The following is a 5,977-nucleotide window of genomic DNA, read 5'->3' as shown; positions in this document are numbered from 1 at the left end:
AATGCTCTTGCCTTTGGCTTTGGAGGTACATTTGGTATTGCGGCTTCTTCTTTCCTTGGGTATTCTTGCTTGAAGTGTCCTTCCTCACCACACTTAAAGCAGACTTTTCTCTTGGTGGTGCATTAGTTGGTATAATGACTAACCTTCCCGCATTTGAAGCAGGTCATTTCTTTAGAGCATCTCCCAATGTGATTCCTTCTGCACTTTTCACACCATTGTGCTCCTTCCCCAGACTTCGAGAATTTTCTCTTCTCGTCGGACCTTGTGGATCCTTCAAACTTTCTCTTATCGCCAACTTCAACCTTGCTGGTGGCTCTTCCCTTGATCATATCTTCAATAAATTTGGCAGCCTAGATAGCAGCCTCTAGAGTAGGTGCCTGACGCACCGACACCACATACTCCCAGGGAAGTCCCTTTGCATACTTGTTGACTTTTGTCAGCTCGTTTGGGACAAGGAGCAAAGAAAACTCCATTTTGTCCATGAATTTGTTGGTGTATTCATCGATAGACATGCTTACTTTCTTCAAAGTAAGGAATTGGTTCTCTAGCTCGAGCAGGTTTTGGGCTGAGCAGTACTTGCGCTAGAATTGCACCAAAAACTCTGCCCAAGTCAGTTGCAGGGGCTCATTGGGGCTTAGAGTCTTCCCCAGGGTGTTCCACCAGCAAACAACACCTTCTCTGAATTGACGTACTGCAAACGTGGTTTGTATCTTGCCTTTGCAACCACATGTCATGAAGGCTAATTCCATCTCCGAGATCCAATCCATGAATCCGATCGGATCTTCCTTCCTAGTGAAAGTCGATGGCTTGCAAGTTAGAAAATCTTTGTACTTGCATCCATTCCTCATGACTCCGTCATCTTGATTGTTCCTCCTAATCACCGGCAGATCAGCTTGACCAACGGTCCTCCTATCATTCCCTTGCTCAGACTGCTCGTCATTCAGATCGAGCTGTTCAATAGGTATCATAAGTTCCTCTTGATTTTTTTGAAGTAAACGCCTTGTTTCCACCATTTGACAATCCAACATCATCTGGATCAACGCTTGAACTCCGGCCATTGTGATTGGCTAAGGAGCGGCAACAACAATAGGTATTTGCTCAATCACTGGTGGTTGATTCATGTTTCCATTTGCTTTCCTAACTCCACTTCGGGTTCTTTCCATTTTGATCTATACACCAAATCATACGTTTGGTGTGTAATGACGAGAATTAAGATAGGATAGATTTTATTTACGATCGATGTGTAAACCTCCCCATCACTCCAAAAAGTTACATGCTAGTTCTAATACCGTATTTAAATGTTTAAAAATCTGAACACAGATCCGGTCGGCAACAGACCATAGATCCGATCATACATTTAGCATCATAAATCATCATAAATCATTTAGCACATAAAACCATGTTAGGCATTTTCTGTAAATTAGCCAGTGCTTGTGTCTATTCAGGTGTATTACTTAAAATTTATTAGACATACTCCTCACGATCATCGCTTAGCATTTTAAGTTTAAGTGTAGAAATAAATACATATTCCTAGTTTGCTTAAACTAATGCTCTGATACCAACTATGACATCCCCATTTTCACGGTCAGAAAAGACGGATTTTGTTTATGCTTTATAAAAATCAGAGTACCTCTTCTAATAAAAGTGTTGCAGAATTTTTTCCCAGAAAACATGATAAATATGTTATCAAAGCATTTCCTAAGCCATGTATTTTATTAATTTTAAAACATTTGGGATGTCGTCATCAATACAGAAACATAAGCATAAACAGAATTTACATTTATTTACACTAGGGATCTACATCTCTTTAATCTCTCGGTGTAATGTAACTTCATATCGACACCTGTGATACAAATAAGCTTGAGTGGGTCAGGTTGGGAAACCTGGTGAGTACATAGGGATTTCAATCCCACAATGTTATATCATATATATAATTTAGAACTCACAAAATATACAATTTCCCTATATTTATAATCAACTCTTACCCCAACCCGTCAATCCTCACAACGAGACTATCCATACTCTCGGACCTTAAATTTTACCTCTTACTCCCAGATGTAATCCAAGTTCTACGATCAATAATTATGCCCATTCCATACTCTCGGATTAGGGACAAGTGTCTACGTCCAAATCCATACTCCCGGATTAATGACGGATAACTATGTCCAATCCATACTCCCGGACTAAGGACAACTAACTATGTCTTAATCCATACTCCCGGATTAATGACATTTGACTATGTCCAATCCATACTCTTGGACTAGGGACAATGAGTATGTCTAATCCATGCTCCCGGATTAATGACATATATTAAAGTTCTATTCTCTAAGTATAACTCACTCTTACTCGTAAGAAGATACTACCCAATATTCCTCATAATTAATTTAGGTTTACTCTTTATCCTAAATCATAATATATAATTAGGTATGTTCTTTAACACGTATTTCAAGCAACATCAAATAACTCGCACATAAACATATATTTAATACTTCAATCAATACTTGTATTAAAATTATGTTCATGAACGAGACTATGCACTCACTTGTTAAAGTGACGATTCCAAACTCGGGCAACGCTTCACTTCTAACGATTCTATTTTCCTTCGATGAAACCTAGCATTATTATTGCTAAGTTTTAGTCTAATCTTTATTGCAACTAATTATTAGTCTAGATTCATCATTAAGTCAAAGTCTACTTCATGATCTATCAAGTAAGGAACAACCAGGTAGGATCATATCAGAGGTAAGGTCCGTTTGGTATACGAAGTATACTGTTTGGAAATCCCACTTTAAACACCTCACTAAATCACAGCCTAGACATCATCCCCGTAAGTAGATCAATCAGTATAATGACTTGGAATCACTGATAAATCTTGTTTATAAGTTCATAATAACGGTAACGAACTTAAACATAAGTTATACTTAAAGTAGGGTAAGCATAAATCACTTACCGGGGGTTTTCTTAAAAACCGGGCTTCGCTGGAGCAGAGTTTCAAAGCCGAAAGCTCTTATTCTCGGAGCCGTCGGGCTCTCTGGGGATTTCCTCTAGTGCCTTGAGGCTACTAGGGCTTTAGGAGAGGGTTTGGGGGGTTTTAGAGAGTGTTTAGAGAGAAGAAATAATGGGAAAGGTGTGAAGAATGGAGGGGGTTTACGCCCTTATTTATAGGCTGAAAAACTACCCTTCTCGTCGAGTAGGTCTTCCAACTCATTGTGTAGGTGCCACATGTCACCCTCTGGTGGCAAGGCATGGGGAGAAAGCCTTGGCCCAGATTCAGCCACGTCACCCCTTTTGCAACAACACCAAGTCGACTTCTAAACCCCGTAACTTTCGCATACGAGCTCTGATTTTGACGTTCTTTATATCCACACGTAGGTATTGACAAGATATACAATTCTCCTTTTGACTCCATCGGCTAATTCTTGACCGATTTTAAATTTAACAGTATAAGAAGATTGCATTGTTAAATGACAGTTTAGAATTCATAACTTCTACATACGGACTCCATTTTTGTATGTATTTTTATCGTTGAGCTCCTATTAATGAGATATTCAATTCTCATTTAGGTTGAGTTGGCCAAAAAAGGATCGATTTAAAATTCGAATTCTGGGTTGTACATTGCTATGCCAAAACTTAGAAAAATTATAACTTCCTCATACAAAGTCGGATTTGGGCGTTCTTTTTATGCATGCTCTCGGTTTGATGTATACTACAACTTTCATTTAGATCCCTAAGGCTAAAAAGTAGTTTATAAAAAATGCACTTTTTACGTTACGCGGTGTCATGCCAGTTTTGCCGTAAAACTTCGACGGGCCATAACTTCTTCGTTATAATTCGGATTTCGACGTTCTTTATATGTACAAAACCCTTGTGACATATACTATAACTTGGTTAAGATTATTCATTAAAAATAATCTTCCATAAAAAAGTCATTTTTGATGGTTATTGTCTCTAATTTAACTAACCCGAATCTGTGGGCGTTACAAAGGAGCAGTGACTTAGGGAAGTTCCAAGCAGGAGACCGTGGCTGATTCAACGTGCGAATCAAAGTACATAGCAGCGAGCGAAGCATCTAAGGAGGCGATATGGTTTAAGAACTTCGTTGTAGAGCTTGGAGTTGTACCAGCCATAAAGGAGCCCATGGAGATTTTCTGTGATAATGAAAGAGCGGTTTCCATAGCCAAGGAACCAAGAGATCATGGTAGATCCAGACACATCGATAGAAAATACCACTTCATCAGACATCGAGTAGAAGAAGGACCCCTCGTGGTCAATAGGGTATCGTCAGAAGAAAATCCTACAAATCCACTCACATAGGGTCTAAGTAGGATCAAGCATGTTCAGCATGCGATGAGCATTTGTCTGAAGGATGATACTAGTTTTAGTGATTAGATAGATGTTTAGAAACTTGTAATAGATAAATTTAATTGACATTTGGTGATTATATAATGGAGATTTATATATGAGTATTTTTTTTCTATCTTGTGTCAATTGCTTACTATTGTTTCATTTTTTGCATGTTTTACTTCCTGAATAATTAGATTGTCCAAATTATCCACAGTCGATCATACTTGGAAGTAAGTAATGAGGCAACACTGTCATGAATTGTTTTGTAAATTGTCTAAGTGCTTAGACATAACAAAGGTCTGCTGCAACATTCATGAGTACTCTTGAAATAGGATTTGAGTATTGGATCAAACGCATGCTCATTTGAATCACTTTATGGAATTTATCACGAGTGATTGTAACTCGATAATATTGTATAATCTTTAAACCAAGATATATGAGTTGTTTTTTACGAGTTGGTTGTGCATTGATAATGCGTAAACGCATCAGTAACTTGATGTTATAAAACGTGTTGTTGTGTACAATTTAATGAGTAAATACTACAAGCATATAAGTCAAAGTTTATCTATTCCTTTTATCCTAAGAGGGTAAAAGTGATATCTTGGGACCCTCGATGATTTTTTGTTGACTTATGTGTTGGGCCCAGTCAGGACTGAATTGATGTGTTCAATTAAGTTCGCTGTTAGACAAATCAGAAATCGGGAAACAAATTGTTGGACATTGAGTATGAGTCTATTCCATGTCTTTTTCCACGCGATGTCTTGCAGAACGGAGGATTATATGATCCCTTATCTAAAGGACGTCTCATTGACTAGGTCAGAATTTGACAGCGGCTTTGAGAGCTACGATTGCTAGTCAGATTTGGAAGTCATACTTGCAATTTTTGTTATTAGACTTATCCAAGTGGGAGACTGTTAGATTAGGTGTATAAGCCCATAGCTATAGTTGGTATGTACTTGATCTGATAATAGCATGGTCCTTTTGGGTTGCCTTCACCATAGCAACTTGACAGGATGACTTTTGGGGAAAGAGGTTGATAAATGATTTATTATTATATTATAAGAATAATAGATTAATTGAGAAATCATATTATTTAATTGTGCAGAGACTCGATGGAAGCTGTTCTAACGAATGGAGTTGATTGTCTTACGTTAGTAGAGGAATCCTTCTATCGAAACTTCAGAAAAGATGAAGGATAAACCTGTATACATACTAGAGAAGAATTGTTGTCAATTGATTCCATATTGAAGAAAGAATCGAATATTCATTGATCAAACCATTCACTCCATAATCTGATAGATCTTTTGAAGAACTGATTAATCGGACGAGAATAAAGATAGAGTCCCGTTCTACATGTCAATACTGGCAACAATGAAATTTATAGTAAGAGGAAAATCTGTCGATTTCAAAAATCGTGAGGGTTCAAGTCCCTCTATCCCCAAAAGACCATTTGGCTCCCTAATTCTTTATCGTATCCTTTTTTTTCTTTATCCTTTTTTCATTAGCGGTTCAAAACTCCTTATCTTTCTCATTCACTACTCTTTATACAATGAGCGTAAAATCACATGTGATATATATGATACATGTACAAATGAAGATCTTTGAGCAAGGAATCCCCATTTGACTGATTCAC

This window comes from Lactuca serriola, chromosome 3 (genome assembly GCF_051521515.1).
Source record: "Lactuca serriola cultivar US96UC23 chromosome 3, Lser_US96UC23_V15, whole genome shotgun sequence".
NCBI lineage: Eukaryota > Viridiplantae > Streptophyta > Magnoliopsida > Asterales > Asteraceae > Lactuca > Lactuca serriola.
Note: the sequence above shows the minus strand (reverse complement) of the source record.